This window comes from Varanus komodoensis, unplaced genomic scaffold (genome assembly GCF_004798865.1).
Source record: "Varanus komodoensis strain SLA01 unplaced genomic scaffold, ASM479886v1 scaffold43, whole genome shotgun sequence".
Lineage (NCBI taxonomy): Eukaryota > Metazoa > Chordata > Lepidosauria > Squamata > Varanidae > Varanus > Varanus komodoensis.
The window spans coordinates 529,818-555,558 of NW_025335985.1; the positions used below are offsets into that span (position 1 = coordinate 529,818).

The 25,741-nt window shown below is 45.9% G+C and overlaps 1 protein-coding gene across 1 annotated transcript in view; it reads left to right on the forward strand.

Annotated features, from left to right (window-relative positions):
* The window catches only part of CPLX1 (complexin 1), a 161,728-nt gene that overhangs the window by 37,844 nt on the left and 98,143 nt on the right, over positions 1–25,741 (forward strand). The window lies entirely within an intron of this gene.

A 25,741-nucleotide genomic window follows, 5' to 3' on the forward strand; every position in this document is an offset into this window, starting at 1 on the left:
CTCCTCTCCTTCTCCATCATCTCCATCTTCTCCATCATCTTCTTCTTCTCCATCATCTCCATCATGTCCATCATGTCCATCTCCATCTTTTCAGCATCCTGGCAATGGAAGCCATGCTCGACATGGAAAAGTACCAGCTGTGTAGTCTGTGCAGACACCATGGCAGCAAAACTGTGTGCTTTCCTGGCAGGTCTCCTCACCACAGTACAGGTGTTTAAATGGAGATGAAACAGACAAAAGTTCAGTGACTAAAGGAAACGCTGATGTACTGGAAGCTGGGCTGTTAGGGATGGAGCAGCAGCACTTTTCTATCAGCAGGCATGCTGCTCCTGCTCCTGCTCTTGCTCCTGCTCAGCCCCCATCCCACCAGAATGCCAGGTTCCCTCTGGGGTTACCTGCAATCCTCTCAGTATTGGGAAGAAATGGATTTTCCCCACAATAACATATTGCTCTAGCTGGCCCACTTTAACCTAATAAAGACTGTAGTCAGAAGTCTCTCGACTTGACCAGCTTGGAAGGAGAAACAGGGAAGAAAAGACCAGCCTTTGACACTCAGGGTTTATTCTGATGTTCAGCTGGACATCTTTTGTGTAGTTAAAAAATGTACACAGCGGAAACCATGCTATATAAATCACACAGAAGTGTTTCCCACTTTAATGCGATGTATTTAGGGAGGACTTGGTTTTGAACAGGCAGTTAAGACCCTTTAGCTTTACAAAAGAACTGCTCCCGGTGGAAATTAAGAGGGTAGAACTGCTAGATAGCAATCAGTTAGAACTGGTAGATATGAATCAGTTCAGTGTATTGTAGAGGAACATTGCTAGTGTGACCATACCAAGAGACCCTGTGCCTCTAAAGGACCGCAAGACTGCTGAACCTGTGACAGCACAGGAAGGCTGAGCCAAAGCTTTCTGGGGCTCAGTTGTCTGACTGAGCGGTGTTATTTCAGGAAATGCAAACTTTTTGGAAGGTGTAGCACTCTCCGAAGTGAGAAAAAAACACCTTTCATTGCAAAAGTAGGATCCCTGGCCCTCCCATGGAAAATGCAGGACAGTTTGTATGACTCCAGGTTGCCTCTCTTATAGCATAAACTTATGCATGTTTACTTGGAAGTAAGTCCATTTGTTTCAGAGAGTTTGGCTTTCTAGCAAGTTGATGAAGGATAGCAGCCTTAATGAGGTACAGCCACTTTGCAAGAGGCAGTGCCCAGGCAGATGCGAACTGCTCCCCTAATAGCATCCATTTCAAAGGAGGTGATTCTCAGCTTTATGATGCAATCCACCCACCCCTTTTTGCCCTGAGAAATGCAGCACAGCTCTGCACATGAGTTGAGCACCCCACCCCACCCCACCCCAAAGTATCCAAAATGGAGGGGTGCTTTTGAAGGGGAGGGTTTAAATGGATTCAGAAAAAGGACCGTATCATTTCACAATTCTAACATCAGTTTAAAATACTGCTAATCAGTTCCCACAACCAAAAAGATGGGAGAGATCATCTTGAAAAGTCAAGTTTTTGTTTTACTGCTCAACCTAAGATGATCTATGATCTGCAAGGAAGCTGGAAAATCCCTGTAGACGGAGCATTCCATGTGTGAGCAGCACTACAAAGAAATCCAGGCTCTTTGTTCGTATTTTCCTCACTCCTGCATAGGGAGAAATAGGGGACAGAGGCTCCCTTCCTGATCTAAATGAGCTGGACTGTCTATGATGACTCATCAAGTGATGACTCAGCTGGGTGTATGAAGGGCTCCACTGAAAAGCTTGCTGTCTGAGGCAGTGCAGGCATATGGCGGTTCTCTCTCCCGTGTCTAATTTGCGGTGACTCTGTCAAGCACGGAAGGCATCCTCTGATGGGCAGACGGGGTGAGCTGATCTTTCCTTCCTTTCGATTATGGAACTCCATATCCTGTTGGTTAATCAAAAACAACCCATAAAGAAAACCCATGTTTTATTTTGGGGTTGTGAAGTGTGAGTTGTTTGTGGGTTATTAACCATGGTTTGTTAATGTGGCTTGGTTCAAAAAACACAGTAACCCACATTTTAACAACAGCCCATCATAGCAACCCACATTCAACCCATACTCAATCTTCTGTTTTCTGAACCCAGCCAATACAGCCAAGTAGACCGAAGGCCTGAGGTAATCGAAGGCAATGTCCCTGTTTCTTCATTTATGACAGTTTTATAGATCAAAACCTCTGAGTAGCTGACGAAATTTCTAAATCAATGTAATACAAAACCAGACCACACAACATCAATGTAGAATTCAAGCAATATCAACAGAGGCAGAATAACACCTCACCCAAACCCCAACATTTGGGGGCCAATCTACTCAGCTAGATTGTCCCCAAACACAGTGCATGTGGAACATTTGTGGAGTATAAAATTGTGCTGTCCACAAGCATTTGAGGTGTGTGTAGTCAGAGATGCCTGTACCCTAATCCAGCCAGGCAGAGGTGTGAATGGCACATGGCAAGGATCCGCTATCCTATCTGTGTGGTTGCTTAGCTTTCCCATATGAGGCAATGTCTGTAGTTTGAAAGCCAATCACAATTCCATTGCAGCCTGATCTTCCAGCCAAGGGAAGCAGGGGATCTATAAATAGCTTAGATGATGGTCAAGATTGCTTTGCAAAATCAACCCAACTAGATTTTTAATCTTTGCATGCATTGTGCTTCTTTTCCTCTTTCTTTTAAAGAGCTTTTTACTGTTGAGGCTTTTGTTTATTCTGTGCATCACTGGTCTCACAATTAAGGCTCCTATATTGCAGGTCAGTTGATAAAAAATAGTACCTAGTTCTGCATGGTATATAATCCCTAGTAGTAATCAAGCACATGGCAAGTAACCATTTGCTTGATTGTAATGCACTGGAAGATGGCGTGGAGACGAATGTGGTTCTCAGTTGGATCAAAATGGGTTAGATGGAGCTGCTGAAATCCCCCATGAGCCTTAGAAAGGCAGTTCTTTTATTTTATTTTTTTTAAAGAATTACTTTTACTCCTCGAGGCCCTATTAACTTTTCACAATGGCGGATAATAACTTCGGCTAAGTGCAGGCAGCCTTGAGTCCCAGGAAGTTCCTGCCAGTGTCCCCTACGCTATGGCTGGGCAATCACAGCCTGGCTCAAAGCACCAGGTCAGTTAGGGCAAGGGTTGGCTCTTTTTCAGCCCAAGGGCCAAATTCCATTTTGGAGAAGGTTTTGCAGGCCTCTCTTCCCTACATGGCTGGGGCTGGAGTCAAATAGGGTGTGGCCAAAGGGGAAAAGGGATGGGTCTAAAAACAGGGGAAATGTTCATGCAAAGCTCTTACTGCCTGGAACTGAGCCTTGGCAGAGACATGCTGGCCTTTCAGAATGGAGGGACCAAAGGCTCAAAAGCCTGACAGACACCAAAGAATTGGTGACCACAGGGAAGGCTAAGTGGGTCTAGACTCCTAGGAGACCCGGGAGGGCCAGAATGGCACCCCGGGATGGTTAGATTTTGACCCTAGGCCTGAGGTCCGTTAGTCATGAGCTAGGACCCAGGCAAGACTTACAAATGCTCACCCACCATGAAGATGGGCTGAGGGGAGCCAGGCAACGCCAGACTATCCCTGTAGATCTCTGTTTGATGGACTGGTGTTCTTGAGGGTCCAGGGGTGTCCTCCCTCCTCCATCATCTCAGACTAGCTGATAATACATGGCAGGGTAGGATAGTGATTCTTTACCACCAAAGGACTTTGGGTTGGCCTGTTCAAAGTGCTGAGTGCCCACTACCCACCAAAGCGTGAATGAAGAGGTGGCCAATCAGCCAGCAGATCAGCCCTGGTAGCAAACCATGTGGAGAAAAAGAGAAAGATCTGCTCCTAGCCAATCAGGGTAGGCACACACAAACTCCTCCTCAGCTTCAGCCTTCGCAAATGTAGGTAGCTAATCTTGCACTCCTGGGCCACTGGTGTCTGTGGGGTGGGGGGCAGGGAGGTTGCTGTACCAAGCAGGCTAGAAGAAGCTAAACCTGGACCTTGGAGCATTAGATGCCTACTGCCAAGTTGCGATGTCTAGGGTGAGGAGGACAAATTGTGCATCTGATGGACATGAAGTTCACCCAGCAGCTTTGATTCTCCTGCTCCTCTGGGGACATGGAAAGAATAATTCAAATTGGGCAGATCACATACATATTGCAGTCGGTGTAAAGACTGAGCCCACTTCCCCAAGCTACAGGTTTCCAAGATGGTCACCTCAAAGTCTGAATCTGCACTTGAAGAAGAGGCAGCGTTGGAATTGCTAATTGAAATGCCAAGGCCAGCAGGCTTCAAGATAAGCCAAGGGACTGGTGAGAACCAGGCCACATCTGGTTCTGGGAGAAACTTTGCTAAACTAGAGGGAGATGGAGGTAACATGATCTGTCCCACAGCTTGGCATCAGATCAAACAGAAAGACCCCTTGAGCAGTATAGAGCTAACTCCGTCTGGTTGGGAAGGGAGAAACAGGATTCAGTCTGGAATCAACGTCTTAGGGCGAGTCATCTTTCCCTAATTAGCTAACCTTCTGATGCCTTTGGCTAATGACTTCAGCAGGACTCCCCTTTTGTATCCCAAGGCGAGCCTAGCTGGCCCACTTTAACCTAATAAAGACTGTAGTCAGAAGTCTCTTCTTGACCAGGCTGGAAGGAGAAACAGGGAAGAAAAGACCAGCCTTTGACACTCAGGGTCTACTCTGATAGTCAGCTGGACATCTTTTGTGTAATTAAAAAAATGTGCACGGTGGAAACCATGCTATGTAAATCACACAGAAAGCTTCAGCTCTTGGGTATATCATATATGAACTGAAATCAACTAGGTTTTGTTCACTTGGGAATATGGACTTTAATAAGTACCAATTTACTTCTTGAAAGGATTAGTAAGAAAATAACGGAAAGAAATAGAATATTACGATGATTACTCTTTCTTTCAGCCTTCATTACCCAATACTAAGCATAGATTATTGGAACCAATTGATTGACTAGTCAAAAGCATTTATTAACTCATCTGCATATCCCCTCATATGACAGCACCGAAGGTGGCTAACCTCATAGGGCTGATGTGCCATAATTCCTCTCACCCTGTACTGATCCCATCAAAATTTCCTCTTTCTAAAGTGGTCAGATTGTCACCCTCTGGGATTAGGTGGGATGAGCAGTGTTGCTTGGGGACGTCTGCAAAGCCCATCTGCTCTCTTGCTTTAGCAGTGCCTTGGATTCAGAGCTCTTGTTTCGCCACCCGTAGGGACACTGACGAGGCTCAAGGCCCCTTTCAGTGAGAGTTGGCATATTGTGATAGATGCACAGCCATTCCTTTTCTGATGCAACTGAGAGTCTGTCCCTGATTATGGACTTCAGTGTGACACTTGTACTGATGAGACGTTCAACATCAGCACCAGGAGGCTTAGCCACTAGAAGGCATGTCATGAGTGTTGTCCCTTTTTTATATTCTCTGGATAATGCAAGGAAATAGATCAAATGGGACGATATACTCTTGCAAGCATCATTGGTCCTGTCCAGATGAAATATCTCCTCATGTTCTAGAAAGAGTTCTGGTGGATCAAGGCCTGTATCTAGCACCTCATGAGCTGCTTCCAGGTTTACTGCAGGTTGTAAAGTAGCAGAAGACTTCATATCAGCAACAGATCATCATCAACCTCAAATAATTGATTCATGTTGAGATGTAACTCCGAAGAATCTGTCCCTCTTCAGTTCATGGGCTTCCACTCATGTTCAGTCCTATTTTAGAAAGCAGGCTGAGCCAAGTGGAAGTCCGCAAATACTCAGGGAAGCCCAGTTGCTCAATGGGCAACTTTCTTCTCTGTCACATGCAGTACCAACAAAGGCTGCAAATCACATGTGCTCAAGAAAGATTTGCACAGTGGTCACTCAGGGTTCAATTCCTGGTAGGAGCTGCACAGATTCTCAGTGTGCTCACCAGGAAGTTGGACTCATGGCTGCATCCAGGGACCTGTCCAGGGAATCCAATGGATTCCCACCTCCAAAACAGATTCCTCACACCTCCCTATCATTTATTCAAGAACAGAACGAGATGGCCAATTACTTTATGAGAGACAGCGGCAACATCTCTCCTGTCAAATACATGCTGGTGATGTTCCTTGTTTCTCTTTCTTGCAATGTTGTACCAGCTGAATTCCTTTCAGTATCATTGCTCCATCTGGCTGTGTAACAGTTTCATCCTTGAAAGCCTTGACTTACGTACCAAGTAAATATTATTCTTCAAAGCCAATAGCTTAGATTTTACCAACATTGTCAGCTTCTCTATATTGAGGATGGTGATCTTCAGTAGGTCTTCTCTGGTACGTACTGAAGACCACAAGTACATTGGTCAGAAAGGACAAAGTAACAGCTTACTTGCATTGGGAAGGAATACAGCAATCCCATGTCTGCTCTTTCCTCACATTTCTTCATGAAGAGGACTAGGGAATGTCTGAATGGAGTTAGGACCGAATGCAATAGTGAGAGGGAAAACTCTGATCACTTGGCTTCAGGAAGCTTGGGAGGTGCAAGAAGGCAGTAGTTGTTGGTTTCTGCAATGTCCTAGAGTTTTCTTGAACTAAAACTTGATCTGTGAAAAACTATGTTCATCTGTTCATCAAAATCTGTTGAAATGTGCCCAACTTCACTAAGTTCATCAGTTAAATTTCCATGTAAGATGTGACTGGTGGAACCCGCACCAAGACTTCAGCAACGGGGTAGAAGCTTCTTGATCATTATCCCCCTCCTTTTTCTTTCTTTTTTTGGCAAGCGAGTCCACAAATGAAATATGTCACTTATATGGGCAGGTGGTCCATCTGTGACCAAGAAGAATGCATGAAGAAGGCCCTCACTGCTGTAGACCCAATCATCTTGCTGCTGGCATCTTCAGCAGCATCCAACACTCCTTCTGTAATGCCAATGCACCTAGAAAGTTTGGCTTTTCATCCCCAGATTTCATAATGACTTTCACCATTTCCTAAATTTTGCCAGTTCTGGTTTGTTCCAGTATCATCACACCTCAGGGACAGTGCCAATGTATCTTCAGTCAATTTTCTAGCGAGATGGCTTCTGCCACCATCTTCAGCTAGCTGCATCAATTAGTTTGGAGCACCTGAAATCAATTACTGAAAGGTTATCTTAGTCCTGTGTATCAGTTCTGGATTAGAAAAAAACAAATACGTGCTTACTCACAACTCTTCTTGCAAGAAACGAGCATGCACAGTTTCTTTGCATCTCCAGAATTGTGCAGGGTTCCAATTTTGCCTGCTAGTTCTTCACTGGCTTTGGGTATTGCTTTTGACATCAAGGAGACCTGTGTGGCTCCCACAGGTGTCAAGTTGACAGCTGGAGCATTTTAATGCTTTTACTATAATAGGATTGTTCCAGATGCTTCAGAATTCTCTTATTCCTGTAAATACTCCTACATTCTTCTGCAATGAGGAAGATTTGAGTACTCTTTCGAAACCATTTTATTATGTCTGGAAACTTGAAACATGCTCTCATCCTAACAGTGTCAGCCATTTCAATGAAAGTGTTCTCTTGATCGTGTTTGATTAATTTGGAAGCCAGTTTCCTAACACCTTTGGGACCTGTTGCTCTACCAAGGATGACAGTCTTTGAGGCTTTCAGCTTCTCCAAGAGCTTTTTTGAGCTTTCCCAATTTCCCCTGCTTCCTGGCAGTGTCAAGGGCCTTTGAGAGAATTGCTGGTGCATTAGAAGGTATTGCACAGTGATCTACTAGATGTTAATACTAGATGTTCATCAGCAGGCACAGATGAGAACTTAGCTGCGAATTATATGTCGGCAGGTGGTGCATAAGATACAGTGCATCATCTAGCAAAGGCCCTGTAGGTGGTTGTGGTCTTGCCAGACAGCACAACCCAACATTACAGAGGATTTTGTTTGCATCAGCTTTTGTTGATTTTTTTTTTTTTTTTTTTTTGGTAGGATGTATATGCAAACATTCACACCTGACTATTTGGCTTGCAACTGCTTGTTTCTGACTGCATGTATGCCTACATACATAAAACATGTGATTGTTCTAATCTGCAAGGAACCCTTTCCAAAGCAAAGTGGTTTAGTGACAGCTGAGTCCCAATCTAGCAAAGCAAACTGTGATCCAACTACTATCTCAAGAAGTCATTATTCTCATCAGCAGCCTTTGAGCCAAATTCTTCCTTGTTCTTTCAGGAAAATTCAGCCAGTCTGCACAGTTCTCTCCCCAGTCCCTTTCAGCAGACAGCTCGATATGGGACAAGCCAACTCTGCTTCCAATTCTCTGCATTTCAGTTCCTCATCCCCTTCCTCTAACTCTTCTACCTTGCCTCAGTTACAGCAGCAGCTACTACAGAGAGCACATGTTTCTACTGCATCCCAGTTCTACTGGGCAATTCGTGATCATCTTTGTCAGTAATAGCCAGTCACCCGTCCAAAGAACCACAGAATCCTTGAGGAACACTCACATTTCATCACTGGACTTCTTACCATTTCAGCACCAACCACCACATAGACCCTTCAGCATGTTTTGCAGGGCAGCAACCATCTTGTGAAGGGATAAATTCAAGTCACTACAGTTATAACCAGAGGAGCGGGTTCTCTTCTCCTTAACTATACTTTCGGTCAGGACAGACTCAGCTATAGTTTAAGAAGAAAAGATATTCTTGGCAAAACATCTTCATTTTCCCTTCTCTTATTTTGCCTCCCTCCCTCCTCCTCCCTCCCTCCTTCTCGCTCCCTCCCTCCTTCTCTCTTTCTCTTAACTTTCTAATCATACTCATTTAGCCTTCCCTCTTTCATATTTGTATTTTGTTTCTTTTAGAAACAGTTTGGGAGGTGCTCACACATTTGGTTTTTTCGGGGGTGGGCTTCACCAGCAGCATCTAATGGCTTTTGCTGACACTGAAGATGGAGAGCAGCAGCTTACAGTGCTCCCGACTGGTATCTGTCTAAGCTTAAGAAATCTGAAACACCGACCCACCAGAATATGGGTGGGAAAAAGTCCCCTCTTGCTATTACTGTTTTGACAGCTGTCTTGAAAGCAAGTAGCAAGTTAAATTAATACTAGGTAGGATGTTGTATTATGCTTGGATACCAACCATACTTGGGAGTCCTACATAGTATTATTTGCTTTGGAGAGTCCCTCTCATCCTTCACAAATTAGAACAACATTCTATGTTTAGTCCTGAAATGTTTGAAACTTTAGCTAAAGACGTCCCAATTTATTTACATTTTTTAAAATAAAAGTCTATTTGAAACATTCTGATTTGAAGCAATACTGACAACTATCTTACTTTTGGCTTTTGACCAACTCTCTCACTGAAGAGATTGTTTTAAATGGCCAAAGTCTCCTGGAAAACATGCTTTTGTAATGGAAAACCTGACACTTCTGGTGCTAACAAGAGCCTGCAGAAATCTTACACGTTTAGCATTTCCCATCAGGGTTCTCCTGGAATGTAATACATTTATGGCAAGTAATCACTTGAAAATGTCGGCAGAAGCTTTTAGATGAATAACCTGCTGTTTTTTGAATATCTTTATTAAAGAACACTGATTGAAAAATTAGCTTCATGACAGGGGTTATTCTATATTTTGGTGAATAAGGGCTCTTATCAAAGTTCTTTAAACATTTAGACACACTGATTTTTTTCCTCCTTTCATTAAAAAGGCAAGAGTTTATTTATTTGTTAAAGATTGCCCCTGCTTTCCCTTTAATTTTTCCTTGTTAAGAACAAAGGAAACTCATTAAAAATAGTAGTTTCAGAAACGTATGATGTAGGCTGTATGCTATACATAGTTTAAATCCTATTCTGATGACAAAGAAAAGGCACAATAGATACATAGGCCTTCTGGACTAGAAGCTTCCAATATAAAGATCTAGTGTATCTTTTTTTCCTATTTACTCAGACCTTGAAATCTTTAGAGGTCTTTCTTTGGGTCGGCCCCATCAGTCCAGCATCTGAGAATGTCTTTAGGAAAAGAGGCTGTTTTGGAATAGTCTTCCCAAAGAGGTTTGCCTGGTGCCTACTTGGTTGTCATTTTGGCCTCAAGGAAATACATTTTTTCTCTTCTCAAGTTATTGTTCATTTTTGTTCTAAGCCTTGACTTGCTAACTTTGACTTTATCTTGCAAGCTGGCTTGAGAACTTTTTGGGTATAGGACAGCCTTTAATATTGTAGATAAATAAGCAATCATATTCTTGATGTATATGAAAGTCACTTCCCAGTTCTTTCACTCCTTAAAAAAAAGTAAAAATGAGATAAAATGTGTGCATGTGTGTTCCATTTAATTGCCATTCTGGTTAATGGGGTGAGATATAAATCTAACAAATAAATAAATTTAATTACCCACCCACTCCCAAATATCATGCTATTACATAGAAAAACATTGCCATTTTCTCAATATGTAGCTAAATAATTCTTTGCTGCTTGTATTTGTTTTGTTAGCACGAAACAGGAATAGATCCAGTTTGTTTTAGGGGATCTTCTTACATAAGCAGAAAGGGATTACAAGTTATTTCAATGTGCCTGCCATTCCAAAGTCATTTTAGGCACCTCCAGTCTTATCTGTATCAAGTACACTTCCTTCAGTACTCTGAATAGCCCAAGTTAATTTGTTCCAATTTGCCATGTCCCATCCCTTTAGCTAGCACATCATACAGAAGTGTCATCTCTTCATCCTTGGTCCTTTGAAATGCATTAACAAAAATACCTTAGAATCCAGAGCCAATTTCTCCATCAGGATTTTGTTTATCATTGCTAGCATGTCTTCGCAAAATCTCTGAGTGAGCCTACTTTGTTCCCAGCAGTGGCTTTTCCTGCTCCTTCTCACATTCTGGTGTGATCCAAAAATGGAAGTTGCGGTGTGTATATAGTTTTATTCTTAACAGTTCTGTGGACTTCCAAGAGACAAAGTAAGCAGCTGCAGCCAGTGAGACTGATTAGGGTGGCAAAACCATTTCCCTGCTTGAGACATTTTGGTTCATCAACCATGGAGCAGTTAAATAAATTTAGATTCTGGACTTCACGGGCATGCAGTACCATAATGTGTACTTGAAACTGTGGCCAGGTGGCCCCTGCCCTGATGACACCACTGGCCACCAAGGGCCGCTTAGTACATCCAGCAGAGTTTTGCCTTCATTACTGAGTTACATTGCCCCGGATATGTGAATGGCTGTCCCTCAGGGATACTCTTGCAGTGAAAGTCCTTCACAGGGTAGGGTGGCCTCCAGTGACAGGAGCTCAGCCCGAGAACTGCGTCCCCAAAGAAATCCCTCCTAGAGCCCTGAGTCTGGCAGACCTGTCCAAATGCTTTAGATCAGTGGTGGTGAACCTATAGCATGTGCACCGCAGCGGGCATGCGGAGCCCTCTCTGTCAGCACACGAGCTGAGTCGCCCCAGCATCGCCCCAGCAGCCGAGCATCGGAGAACAGTGCACATAGGGGCCATGCGCATTTTCAGAAAGGAGTAGCAGCGCCAGGCGATGATGTCATGAGCCACAACTCATTAGCTGCAACTTGTCCGAGCTGTCACATGACTGGTCAGTGCACTGCCAAGGAGAGAGAGAGAGAGAGAGATTTGCTTGAACTGGCTGTGAATTTTAATACATTTGTTTTTATTAACACAAGATTTTAGCTTTGAGTTTTCTTATGTATGAGTTGTTTTTTCTAATCTAAAACCTCATTATTCAGGTTTTATTGCAGTGTTGGCACTTTGCGATAAATAAGTGGGCTTTGGGTTGCAGTTTGGGCACTCGGTCTCTAAAAGGTTCGCCATCACTGCTTTAGACTATTTCGTGGGGAAGTTCAGCATCTGTGAAAGGTTTGACATTAGTTAAGACAAACATCTGAAGTCCACCTTGAGCTCAGGAAGACTAACACACCCTTAATTGGGACATCACCAAGCAGGAATGAAAAAATGTGATGGCACAGCAAATGTTTGTTGCATACAGAAAAGAATACACACAATCCAAGATCACAACAACAGAGCAGAACCAATGGTGCCAGAAGTTCACATTTAATGAATATTGCTGAGTGAAGACCTGGCTCAGCAATCACTACTGATGTCACAAGAGCACTGATCTCAGCACTAATTAACACACTGAAGGCTGAAGATACAATGTGCCACTTGTCAGAGGCATCTTTATTTTCAGTGGTGTTTAAAAATGACAAGGAATTTTCTCCAGCAAGACTTTGCAGTCCTAATTTCCAGAGAATGCCATGGAAAGCCACAAGCAGTTAACATGGGATTAAATCATCAAAATATGGGCTCATCAGTACCTATGGGGGCTTCCTGGTGAGGTTTTACTGCACCTTTACCCTGCCTTTTTCACAGAATTTTATGCAGGGTCCAATTTTATTGTTTGCCTCTCCCGTGTCTTTCTCCTAGCTGCAGAAAATCCATTAAGGTAAAGATGAAATTGCTGTGCGAAGCCTTCGCATTGGGTAGCTGGAGGCAAGCTGTTCTCTGTCAGCCTCAGTTTCCGTCAGCAAGATGGGAATAAGCATACCAGACTAACTTACAGGTTCTTGGAAGAATTGTGATTTAGACAGACAAAAGTCCTAGCACTCCCAGCATGCCCCAGCCAGCCTACCTGAGGCATGCTGGGAGTTGGAGAACTTCTAGCTTGTCTCAGGTGGTCTAATGAGTTTGTGCCATTTGAGTTAGTAACACTCAAGGCAGAGCTATTAACACTGATCAGCTGCCAAAAAACGAGATGGGCTCGGGAGGATGGGAGTGGCTGAGGCACCAGGCTGGGGGTGTCTGATGTAGTTCAACTTGCAGATTGCTCTTTTTGCCTGCATCTTTTCTGCCACTTTTGAATAAGCGCTGTATGATTTCTGCAGGGACTATATGTGGTCATGTGTCCTCTTTTACAGAGAACAGTCCTCCTTTTGATCAACTGCTGGTGGACTGTCTTCTCTTCTGATGGCGTTGTCCTGTTCAGGTCTGCTATAAAATGAAAGACCCATCTGGAAGGAGATGGGCCTTGAAGTTGCACCTCAGCAGCATCTGGACAGCTAGCTGAGCAAGGCATGCAAGTTGTCTGGCCACAGCCTTTCATGCTATTGCATTTATATTTATCATACTTATGGCTAAATGTAAATCTGTGCATACAATTACCATATGCAAATTTTATGCAGCTCTGTTTCCTCCTTTTAGTGATTTAAAAGTGGCCCCTCTAGTAGGGAAGAGCTGACCCAAGAAGCTCCTTTCTGTCTGTGTTGCCTAAACAACCATTCTTTGAATTGGAAAGAAATATAAAATATAGAAGATATATTTTCTTTCACACACAAAGAATTGTTCTTGTTTTCAGTGCACAAATGGCCTGTAATCCTTCCCCAAAGCCTTTCTGCCTCACTGCTCGGTGAGGAACGGAACGTCAGTTCATACCATTATAGAAATAGAGAGTTGACGGATAAACATGGTTGCATTTGGAAGTCCAGTGGAATATGCTGCTCCTTGATACAAGACATCTTGGTGCATCCCGTTTTTCCTTGAACAGGTAAGGGCTAATTTAGACCCCTCGGGCTGATTAAAAGGAAGACATGCATCCATATGGTTTAGGGAAAGGATGGGCAAGTTTTCAGGCTCCATAATAATCAAACTGCTGTCATCTATCAGAAAGTCAGGAATTCATTTGGCAAAAATGGGAATTACATGCAAAACACAGCAGGACATCTAACACAGATGTGAGGGATCTCTTTCTCTTGCACACAGAACTTTCTACCACAAATTTAGTAGAAGCCTGGAGAGGGCCAATTGGGTACCTCCAGCCATGATGGGGAGGCAAAGGCCATTGGCCACACCAGGGTTCCCCGGACAGCCGTTCTCCTTTTCTTGGCCCCACCACCTTTCTGCCAGCTATGAGTCTTTGCTGCTTCTCCAGCTTGTGTGCAGTTTTCCCCTATTCCCAAAGGTTGAAATACCTCTCCGCAGGTTCACTCAGTAAGAGTGTGAAGCTAAAATATGCTAGGTTTTTTGTATTTGGGGAGATTTTTTCCCATCCCTATCAATGACAATAAGTGGGCATTTTCTTTATTTTTGGCCCTTCCCCTTTTGCCTTCAGCCCCTCCCTTTGCCTTCAGTCCCAGCCACCACTGGATTGCTGTACATGAGGGCTGTTCCCAAATGGAATCCGGCTTGTGAAACTTAGTTCATTCGTTAAAAGGTAACAGATTATAGCTGTCTAAATCAGAGATGTGGGAGAAGCACTTGCCCATGCAAACAGTTGAATCCAAGCTGTGAGCCTTGGGGTCAGACTAGATGGCCCAAGAGACCCCTTCTGACCCGCTCCTTCTTTCACTGAAAAGATCCTGACTCCACTCCCAGTGTGGCCCCTGCTGCTTGAGGTCCAACCTGGGGAACACCAGACACTTGCGCTCACGTCTCCAGACCAAGGTACTTCTCCCCACCCACTCACCAACCAGCTCTGAAATGCTTCCCTGCTTTTGCAAGGCAGGCTGATTCCCACTCTCAGCCTGAGAACCTTCACTAGGTAACCTTGATGGGGCCCAGTCATCTGTCCCCCTCTGCCTCTTCCACAGACAAACCTACCTGAGCAGGCTTTAAGGTGTGAGAGCTGGGTCTTTTCTTCACACTGGCCCTGGAGTGAAAACAGTCCCCACTGGTCTGAGGGAGGCCTTGAAGCTCCATGATGGGCTAACAATGCCCAGTTAGATACAAGTGTCTTTGTTTTTTAATGAGGTGAGTAAATGGCTAACTTTTCCTAGTTAGTGCTTCTGTCAAATGAATCATTAAGGAAGCAGATGCCTTTATGCTTCCAGATGAATACCATTACAATAGGAAGCTAATGCTAGTGAAAAGTTAAAAAGACAGAGAGGAGGAGGAGGAGGTGGTTTTTCTTTCTCTTTCTCTTTCAAGTTTCCCAGTTAGCATGAGCAAACAATGCAAAGGAATATTTCACCCAGTCAGAAGCAGTGTGGGAGGCCCAGGAGAGGGAGGACGCTGGGGCTGCAACTTCTCCTTAAGGATGATCGACAGCTGTGAGGACATAAAGGAGAGGCGACACTGAATGCTGCTTTTCCCAGTCGAAACAGCCGGCAGCAAACTGGTGCTTCCTGAGGTGGAGGAGGCCCAGAGCTGGCATTAGTGGCTGGAGGAACAAAACCCCAGTGGCCCAGCCCTCAAAAAAGCTGATTTGCAGCGAGTGGGACTGGGGGAACCGGAGTGGGCAAGTGTTTGGAATAGCTGCCTCTGGGAAATGAATGGCAAGATGTGGTGCATCCCAGCTCTAAACTTGCTTTGAGAAAAATGGAGAGTAAGGCTGCCATCCTTTGTCAATTTAGACAGAAATAAGGCCTAGCGCTCCCCGCCATAGGACATCCTGAGGGTTGTAGGGCTTTCTTTCTGTCTAAACACACATGGGTTGTGCCTGGAATAGCCCACATTTCCTGGACTTCCCAAGGGGAGTCTAGTGTGGGTCTAGCTCATGTGAGAGGAGCCCTTTGAGATGTTCCCAGGGTGGTTCCCAATCCCTGCCACTTCCTTCCCTGGCACTTGCTTTGTCCTTCCACCCTCTCCACCCCGTCCTTGCTTCAGAGGACCTGTGTGGGCAGGTATCTTCTTTGGTAGAATACAGCCCTCTGACTGAAGGGTTGCCAGAGGATCATCCTCTATTCAAAGGACTATCCTGTTCAATTCCCATTTGAAAGCAAAGAACAAAAAGGGCCTTTGACCCTCACCTGTGAGCCTCTGGATGGCAGTGGGCAGGTAGACACACAGATCACTTGGTCACACATCTTCTGCAGGGTGCTGGGATGTACTGCATTTCTATTTATTTGTTTAAGCCCACCTTTCTCCCATTGAGGAATTCAAGCTGGCTACATGGTTTTCCTTCCAAGCTCAGGCCAGCATGAGACCTGCTTAGCTTCAACATGCTGGATGCCTTATGTGCCGTCAGACCATACTTTGGGGCCTAAGTATTTCTACATTTGCAGGTATCCATATCAATTAACCCATGCCATGCAAATGAGCACCCTCTTTTTCCATGAATGTGATACATTTTCTCTTTGCTGACAATTCTTAAGTGGCTGCCCTTCTGCACTGGGGGAAGCACCTTTGGAAGCAGCTGTGGAATCACGCATTCTCCATTTTACTCTTGCTTCAGGACCAGGGGCCCACTGGGTGCAAACTGACTGCCTTTGGGATGCTGGCCCTTTTCTCATGTTTTGAGCTTGTGCAAGTGTGTGTATGCAAGAAACCTATATGCGGGTCAAGAAGCAACAGTGAGAACTGGACATGGAACCACTGATTGGTTCAAAATTGAGAAAGGAGTTTGGCAAGGCTGTATACTGTCGCCCTGCCTATTTAACTTATATGCAGAGCACATCATGAGAAAGGTGGGGCTAGGTGAATCACAAGTTGGAATTAAGATTGCTGAGAAAAATATCAACAGCCTCAGATATGCAGATGATACCACTCTGATGGCAGAAAGTGAAAAGGAACTAAAGAGCCTCTTGATGCAGGTGAAGGAGAAGAGCGCAAAAGTTGGCTTGAAACTCAACATTAGGAAAACTAAGGTCATGGCATCCGGTTCTCTCACTTCCTGGCAAATAGATGGGGAAGAAATGTAGGTAGTGACAGATTTTATTTTCCTGGGCTCCAAGATCACCGCAGATGAGGACTGCAGCCAAGAAATTAAAAGACGCTTGCTCCTGGGGAGGAAAGCTATGGCAAATCTAGACAGCATACTAAAAAGCAGAGACATCACCCTGCCAACAAAAGTGCGTATAGTCAAGGCTATGGTTTTCCCAGTTGCAATGTATGGCTGTGAAAGCTGGACCATAAGGGAGGCTGAGTGCAAAAGGATTGAGGCCTTTGAATTGTGGTGCTGGAGGAGACTCATGTGAGTCCCTTGGACTGCAAGGCGATCAAACCGGTCAGTCCTAGAGGAGATCAACCCTGACTGCTCTTTAGAAAGCCAGATCCTGAAGATGAAACTCAAATACTTTGGCCACCTAATGAGAAGGAAGGACTCCCTGGAGAAGAGCCTAATTCTGGGAACAATAGATGGCAAAAGAAGGAGGGGACGGCAGAGGATGAGGTGGCTAGATGGACTCACTGAAGCAGTTGGTGTGAGCTTGAGTGGACTCTGGGAGATGGTGGAGGACAGGAAGGCCTGGAGGAATGTTGTCCATGGGGTCACGATGGGTCGGACACGACTTTGCGACTAACAACAAGTGTGTGTATGTGCATGAGAGAGGGCTGGCCATTTAATTCAGCTGGTTAACTATGGGTCAGGTGGCATGGTTAGATACAGTGCACTTATAGTTGGAGAAATCATAGAACAATCTCTGTGGAGCAGCCAGGAGTGCCACACACAGGTGGAAAAGGATAACACAAGCCCACTTACTGTAATCTAATTCATCAAAGGAAACCAGGCTGGGAAGGGCCAAGCTCAACTGCAGTTGGCACAGAGATCTTGTAAGTCAATAGTTTGGGAGCTGCTTTGAAACCTTCCACAGCCCTTCCCAGTTATAGGAGAGTCAAGGACTGAATCCATGAGCTATTCTTGTGCCAGGATCTGCTGACTGCTAGCTCAGGCTTAGTTTGCCTGATGTTAAACAGAAGTGAAACCACCAGAGAGCATGCGATAGTCATGTAGAAAGAAACAGGATTGAATCCATGTTGAGAGTCTTTGTTTTCGCTTTTTTAATTGCAGCAGGGGTGTAGAACCTTCTGGCCTGAGGGCCACATTCCACTTCAGAGAAGCTCTCAGGGGCTGCCTTCCAGTGCTGGGTGGAGACTGGAGGAAAGGAGCTGGGTACAAGGGCAGAACTAGGAGAGTGGTACAAAAATACAACTAATTCCAGCATTATTAAAGCATGTAAGAAAGGCTTAAGAGAGGCATTTCAACCTTTTAGAACAAGGGGAAAATGGCAAAGAAAATCTGGTGAATGGAATGGGTTAGCCCTTGAGGCCGGACTGAGACCCTGAAGGGGCCAGACTGAGACTCTGGAGGGGGCCAAACTTACCCCTCCCCACTTGAGTTTGCCCACCCCAACTGGCAGACCCCCTGCTGTATCCAACTATGAAGCCATTCAAGCTGGTCCCAGTCAGCTTTCCCTAATAGATTTGGAGTAGAAGGAGGCAGCTCTGGCCCATGGCCTTGAACAGCTGCACTTACTTAGACATTCTCTTCTGTTGCAAAGCAATACAATTAATATTTGTCGTGTGTTTTTTAAACCCATCCTATGAGTTGCTGTCAAGGCACCCAGTAGATAGGTTCACAATTTTAGTATGTGTGCGGAAATAACATTCTAGTGTCAAAAGGGAATATAAACATCATCAAAGCTGAAAGTTTAATGCAATGGTTGAAGACTGTTGACAGAATAAGCAAAATTATACTATTAAAATAACGTATTATCTGAAGAAATAGTGTTAAAGCACACACGGTTGCTGCATTGCAGAGGGCAGGGGAAATAAAGGATGGTTAGATTATACTCATTTTCAGACTCAGGCTGCAAAGCTCTTGCAACCTTACTTGGAAGTAACCCCTACTGTTTCTTATTACATTTATATTCTGCCTTTTTTATTCTTGCAAGGAACCCAAAGTGGCTTAAAATGTTCTCCTCCCTTCGATTTTATCCTCACAACAACAACCCTGTGGGGGGTCATTGGACTGCAAGTGGGGGACTGCCCATAGTCTCCCAGCGAGCGTCCTGGCTGAGCAGGGACTACAACCCAGACTTCCTGAATCCCAGTTCAACACACTAACCATTATGCTACACATGTTCTACTGAACTCCAAAGGGCATTCTTTTGAGTAAGCAGTCAAACAGAGGCACTGGAGACCAAGGCACAACTGCCCTTGACTTTGGGACCAGATCTCGGGACCGGGTTCAAGGCCCCACAGTCCCCACTCTCGGGGTGGGGGGTGAAATGGTCTGGCTCTCCACTGTCCTCTGGGCTCTGGACTGAGCCTCAGCTGCCCATCCTGATCTCTCAGCAAAGCTGAAAAGAAACAAGATCAAGTCCCGCTTGTTTCAATTCATCTGGTCATTTTCAAGCAGCAGTCCGATTGAAATCTTGGCAGCTGCAGGCTTGGACGGCTGGCCGCTGTCTTGAAAACAGAGCTGGGTGGAACTGGAACGGCAACTGTGCTTTGCGGTTAAGAGTAGTGCCTTTCCCACGTTCTCTCAGCTCCATTTGCAAATCAGTCGCAGGTAGCACCAGCTCCATTTGCAAATCAGTCGCAGGTAGCACGCTGGGCTGGTGATCCCAGCCCCAGGAAAAGGCAGAGCAACAGCCAGGAGAGAGAAACTGCTCCAGGCAAGGGGGAAGAATGACCAGAATAGTGTGTGCCCCACCCAGGCATCTTGTCCAGGCCTGCCACCCACAGACCTGGCAGGACTTCTGTACTGGGACTTGGGATTTGCATGATGCAAACCTAGATCTTGGTCCTGCGTTAGCTTGATCTTCTGCATGTACATGCACATCATCCACATCAGCTTGATGCGCAAGTTTATTCTGGAAAGAAGAAAAATACCTGCACTTTTTGAATGCCCACACATAGGATTGTACATGTGGAAAACTGCCCATGAGAACAGAAACTCCCCACTCCCTGGAACAGAGAGATGTCCAATGGAGGGGGAACATGAAAGCTCAAAGCCCTGAGGGAGCAGCATTTGTTTGCAGAGCAGCATTGTGACATCATGTGTGGCATTGTGACATCATCTGCTGGAATGCTGTGGTCACTGTGCAAAACCCTCCCACCACCCCCATCAGCCCTTGCTGCAGCCAGTGGATGAGGTGATAGCAGTGCTTTCAAATTTTGCTACAGATCATGACAGTTTTGGGTAGAGGATGTGGAAAATAACCAAGCCGAGGCTGGATACATCCTTCCTTTTCTTTAACAGGCCTTCTACTTTACACTACCAGTTTAGATGGTAACACTTTGTGAAGGAGTCAGATGTTGCATTTCCCTTGGCTGAAGATCTCTTATTAAACCCCAGTGTGCTTTGCAAGCTGAAGCTATGCAGCAAGAAGGGAGCACCATGGAGTTCAGTGGTACTTCTGCCATGTACTGCTACCCTTTTGGGAGATGGTTGTTGACCAGTCTTCCTCAAACCACTGTTGTCCAAAGATTACACATTCCATAATCCCTGCTCCCTTACCCTCCTGATATTTTAGACTTCAGCTCCCAGCATTCCTTACCACTAGCCATGCTGGTTGATTTTTATGGGATCTGAAGTCCAAGGTCAAGTCCAAGGCCTGGAGATTTAATGCCTTCTGCCTACTCCTGGATCAGGCCATTAAGACAGGGCCTAGGCCTAGCCTTGAAAAACAAGGTGCTTATGCTGGGATCAGGTCCCAAAAGGGACAGGAAAGACTGAATCATGCAGAACATTCCCCATATGTGCCTTTCCAAAGGAGGGATGCTGTTCAACCAAGCAGTGATCTGATGGGCCCCTTAATTCTGTCACTGAGCAGGTTGAAAGATGAAGAAAGATTGCCTTCTGTTCGTGACAATGAGTGCAGCTCTGCTCGGTGCCTTACAAAGGAAATGCGTGCGGCAGATGTTCCACTCTCAGTGGTGGAAAATGTTGAGAAAGAAAATAGTATTCTTTTCAACAGCAGGGATGTATGTTTGCAAGGCAAAGAAGCGCTTTTTGCAAAGTGCTGTGGGTGCCTCTGTTCAGAGTTCCAAAGCAAAGTACATCTGCAGTGAGTCATAGCCAACAAGCAGAAGCGGAAAAGAAAATATCTGCAGTATCAACCGTAGAGATGCTTTTTGTTTCCACAATGCTGCTTAGGCAAGGGGGGGGGGGGGGAGAAAAGAGTAGATGTCTCTGCCCACCTGCCTGGGGTAAGTTTTTCTGAGCTTAACAGGACTTGGCTCTGATTAAAACATGTGTGGCATGGTGCTGTAAATATTTCCGCTTCTACAGCGATTGATTTTTGCAGATAAAAGGGACAAAGGGAAACACCAGAGATGGAATTGTGGATAGATGAGGGTGCCATGTTGAGACAGAAAAGAAGTCCTACTATTATGGTGGGAGTCGTGAGGCTCTTTTCCCCTCAAACAAGCATAGATTGTGCCCTGAATCAACTAAAGGGTCTGTGGGTTAATAACTACGCCTATCAGCTGTTCACGGGGGAATAACATGATCATCTGTCCTACCTGAAATGGCATTCAAAGCAACTTTGAAGATTCATCCTCAGAAGAAGGACCCGGGAATTTGCGGGGGACACCATCAGGGTTACTGTGTGGCTCACCAAACTTCTTAGGAGATTTTATACATTCCGATTTGGAGAACTGAAACTGACTGCAGTGGATGTGGCTTATTGATTAGGCATATTTTAATCAAGGAAGTGGGTGTCTTTTTTCAAGTGCATGGCACTGCAGTGCTCTTTGCTGCTTTTGCAGACTGGATGCATTTTCCCTCACCAGCCATCCCATCCTCTTTACCCAGACAGTGCCAGGCTATTTAGTGACAAAATTTGCAATATATGACCCACACAAGAAGATTAACATTCTACTTGGCCTCAGGCGCTTGTCTAGAGAAGCAAAAAAATGAGAGCATTTAATAATCATCTTGGCAACTTTGGCAAGTGGCTTCAATCTAAAGTTCCTCTGACAGATTTAAGACAGTCACAGCTGGCACTTTCGAATGAATCCAGTTTCATAGTGTACGTATTTAATACTTACAGTGCCAGCCGATGCCATTATAATTCAGCAACACACTAGAAAAGTAGGAAAACAGATATCATTACTTTCCTTCTAAAATATCCATGTAGATTGTGTTTTCTCAGGATTGTTTAATTTGTATAGCTTCACAGTTAACATAACCATGCAATCCAAGGATATTTTATGTTCAGATCAAGTTGAGAGACTTGCTAACCAGCAGCATGGCCAGATTGTAGGAATCTTTGTAAAAAGGTGGCAATAACCAGAGCTCTGCAGGGGTGTGTGTGTGTGTGTGTCTGTGTGTGTAAGCACAAGCATAATCCTAAAACCCCCATGCTGATAGCTGGTTGGAAAGAGTGAGGATGTGCATTGGAGCCTCTCAACCTACATCAAACGCTGGAGAGGAGCCCATCTTAATGAAGGGGACCTCTGAATCCAGATGAGTGAAACCAGAGTGGCTGGCAGAAAGAGGAGGCAAGACTGGGCATATTCTGAGGACTCAGCCCAGCAGGGGTCTGGGGCAAGAGCCTCCTAGAATTCGTTGTTCCTCCTTTTGACCATTGCAACCTGCTTGCCCACCTGCCTCTCATTCTGGCCCAGAAAATGGCACTAGGGACAAGGAGGTGCTGAAGATGCCTCCTCGTTCACTGACTCTTTCCCAGCCAAGCAAGCACGTGGTAGGGAGCAGAGGAGGAGCAAGAGCAGCTGGTGGTAGTGAGGGGGCCTGCAGAGGGGGTCTTGCCCACGGGCCCTGAAAAACCTGGAGCCAGCACTGCCTGGCAGTGCTGCAGAGGCTGGGTGGGGAAGAGCCAGTTTTGTGTCTAAAGCGCCTCACCTTCCTCCAGACTTCTTCTGGGCCTGCCACTGAACTGCTGTTTGACTTTCAGGTAGGATCCTTGCAGATGTTGGGAGCTGAACCTGGGGCCATCAGCACACTCTGGCAGTGAACTCTGCCACCCCTTCCTTTCCATAACAAATGCAGAAGCAATGCAAAGCTAACCATGAAACATCATGACTCCACTTCTTGGTTCCAGCCTCCTAGCACCCATCTGACAGCTACTGGGCATCAGAAAAGTTCTTCTGGAAGGCAGGTTAGCAACTCCTAGCATGGTTGGCTCCTCCATTAGGCAGAGTAAGGTAGTGGCCTCAGGCGGTGGAAGCCGGAGGGTATGAGGTGGTGGTGGCAGCGACTCCCCAGCCATTCCTCCTGAATCTCTTGGATGCTTTGCTCAGCTGGAGGGTCGAGCTGTGTGGAAATGGGATTCTGTGCTGGCCCAGTGCCCATGGGATGGAGAAGGGCCCTTCTCCATCCCTGCAGGCAGCAATATCTGTTATATTGGCTCTTAGAGCAGGCTCTAAGCCTGCTTAGAATTCCTTGCTTTGGGAGACATCTCTGAATCCACCCATCAGGTTTCTCCTCTTTGCCTTGCCCTGTCTTCATTCAGCCCCTCTCCCAAGACTGCTCTGAATCCCAGCTGTCTCTCTGTGCCTCTTCCCTGCCTGCTCCGTCTCCCTGGCAGTCGCTCTGTAACTTGACCTCCTTCCTCTTGCTCCAGCTCTGCCACCCAAGACAAATGCCGGAAGGGGTGGACACCTGCAAAGGAGCCAATCTTCTGCTGATAATCCTGACTCAATAACATGACAGGTTGAAAACCTCCTGCAGAGAAGTTACTGGTTACTGACAGTAAGCGCTTTAAGCTACGAGATGCTGGTACGGAGGGTCTTTTGGCTCCTTGGCCTGACCCACTGCTGAGATGAGGCCCCCTAAAGCTTCTCTGAAACCAAATTCAGCCTTTCAGTTGGAAGAGATTCAAGCCCCCTGATGCTTAAGGTAGTTGAAGTCCTTCCCTTGAATGTAAGATTCTGAAATCTTTTTCCTGGTACGTGTGTGCGGGGGTGGGGGGGGGGGAAGAGAAATGTCTTTTCTAGGCCAACTCTGCTGTCTGTCTGTATGATCCAAAGAAATATCATGTCAAAAGTTATGCAACCTTTTCCTTGATGCGTCCTCCCATCTGATTGTTTATCAGGCACCTAAGGCTCCCCATCCCACAACAGTGGGACACTCCCACCTATCCCCCAGTTTTGTGTCCTTCAGTTAGCACTTGACTTTCCCTCCCAGAAAAGGGCAAAAGAACAAAAATGACATCCATTATTTTTCCTCTCCAATTATCCCCTGATCCCTTGAGCTTTTCTAAGTAATTCCACAAACTGAGGTGACTTGATCTCCACGGCTTAAAGCGATGTGGATCAATAGCAGACATGGCCTATATATAGTTGGAGTAGAGGAGCAGAGTAACCCTCAGCTATTCATTGAGGGCTGAATATAGACCAAACATAGTTCTGACAGAATCCTGGCTGTGAACCACGATTCAGGATGCTTTGGGTCCATAATACTGACAGACTGGTGTTTGCTTCAAGCCAATAGTGGTAGGAAACAGTGGTTACTTGACAGGACTCTGGCCCTAAGCGCCATCTGTCCCATCCTTGAAAGACGAAGCTTTGGGGCACAATCCACATCAAGTTCTTCTCTCCCCCTTCGTAATGGGTAGGATTGCTTAACCTGGCTTGTGCTCATGCTGCAGCCCATGATGTGGGCCAAACAGATGCCCATAGGAAGCTCATGAGCAAATTGTGAGTGCTGCAGCATCAGCGTGCTCATGTTCCCAGCAACTGGGATTTAGGCTGCTGCTGATACTGGAGGCAGCTTACAGCCTTCAGGACTAGCCGCCATTGCTTGCCTTGTCCTCTGTGAATTTGTCTGATCCCCTTTTGAGGCTGCCCAAGCCTGTGGCTGTCACTACATCTCATGGAAGCAAAATCCATCGTTGTAATATGCCCTTTTAGCTGCCCCAAATTCCCCACCATTCAGCTTCATCGGGTGAAAACGTTTTCGGATTAGAAGAGAGGGAGAGAAAAACCTCTCACTGTCCCATCTTCTCCGCACTGTGCATAATCGTGCAGCCCTATCGCAGCCCTCCCTTTGAGAGCAGGATGCCAGCAGATCAAAGCACCATAGCTTAGTGGCCCCCCACATCTTCTGGGGACAGAAGATCCCATATTCAATCTCTCCACTCCAGAAAGAATCAGGTAGCAGGGGATAAGAAAGAAGTTTGGCCAGAGGCCCTGGAGGGGCACCACTGGTCAGAGAAGACAATGCTGGACCAGGCCAGGAGTGCTTTGGCAACTGATGGAAGCCATGATGGCAGCGGCCAGACCCACTTTTGCTCTCCCACCTTCTGCACTTGCCTCACCCGTTCACTTCATCACCTTCCGCAGCCACTGCCCCGGACTTCTCTCCAGCACTGCTTATCTTTTCTCTGCATGCAAAAGCTCCAACATGGATGCAGGAAAGCAGCAGTTTCAGCCAGACTGACTCCTTGACTGACTGACTGACTGACTGACTTCCTGTTTCAGCAGTGCTGAGGTGATCACACAGGTAGGGCCAGCACAGGTAGGCTCCAACTCACACAAAAGGGTTAGGGGGAGGTGTGGGGGGAGTGGAGGGGGAAAAAGAAAGAAACTAGGGGGGACGGTCCAAGAATAGTGAAAAGGCAACAGGGGGGGGGGGGATTAAATATGCCCCAAGCCCAAAAAGGTTGCCAGCCCCAGAGACAAATAATCTGCTTAGGTGTAACACTTCCCTTGTGCTCTCAGAGCTGGTGTCCTGAAGTACCTGGATTGTATCTGAGCCCATGATTGTGACTCCCCCTGCCCTCCATAAAGGGTTTCCTTGGCAACGATGCACCTTTCCCACCCTCAGCCTGAAATGAGACACTCTGGACAACCCTTGACCGCTTTGTGTCACAGCATAGCAGGAGCAGGGAAGTCCCACCTGGCTGTTCCACTGCACTGCAGTGCTTCTGCGGCCAACAGATCGCGCTCTTTCCTATTCTGCCGCTGCACAGATGAATGTGTAGAATAAGAATGGATGTGGACAGGAAGCGGGGCTTGCTTTCATACGCCACTCAGAAGCTGCCTCTTTCTCCCGGTGGATTGCAGTTGGCCCTGGCCCAGTCTGCTCTGGAGATTGATTATGGAGCATGATTGCTCACACAGCGCAATGACTCTGTCCGTGGATCAATATATGCTACACCATACTGGT